The 405-nt window shown below is 52.3% G+C and overlaps 1 protein-coding gene across 2 annotated transcripts in view; it reads right to left on the minus strand.

The window, feature by feature from the left end:
- ZNF331 (zinc finger protein 331) overlaps positions 1-405 on the minus strand; it is a 12,475-nt gene that overhangs the window by 6,195 nt on the left and 5,875 nt on the right. The gene's annotated exons all lie outside the window — the stretch shown is intronic.

The raw sequence follows: 405 nt of genomic DNA on the forward strand, positions 1-405 counted from the left end.
CGGACCCTCTATCCACTGAGCTAAACCGGTTAGGGCCATACCCAACAATCTTTGGGTGGGGCTGGCCATACCCAACAATCTTAGGGTGGGGCTGGTCATACTCAACAATCTTAGGGTGGGGCTGGCCACACCCAACAGTCTTAGGGTAAGAGCTCCTCATCCTAGAAGGACCAAGTGATTTGGGTGGGGGTTCTGGGTCATGGGGTATCAGTTGACCTAATCTATCAGGTCTATATTTCTCTATAGTCAAGTCAATTAGTGATGCCTATGTGATGAAGCCCTGGTGGACCAGGTGAGTTCCTGGTAGGCAGTGGCTTGGGGCGAGGACACCGGAGCTCAGGCTGTGAACACCCCCCACACTTGGACTTACATACCTACTTCCTTAGCTGATGCTACTCTGTGCTC

This window comes from Myotis davidii, unplaced genomic scaffold (genome assembly GCF_000327345.1).
Source record: "Myotis davidii unplaced genomic scaffold, ASM32734v1 scaffold1173, whole genome shotgun sequence".
In the NCBI taxonomy this organism is placed as follows: Eukaryota; Metazoa; Chordata; class Mammalia; order Chiroptera; family Vespertilionidae; genus Myotis; species Myotis davidii.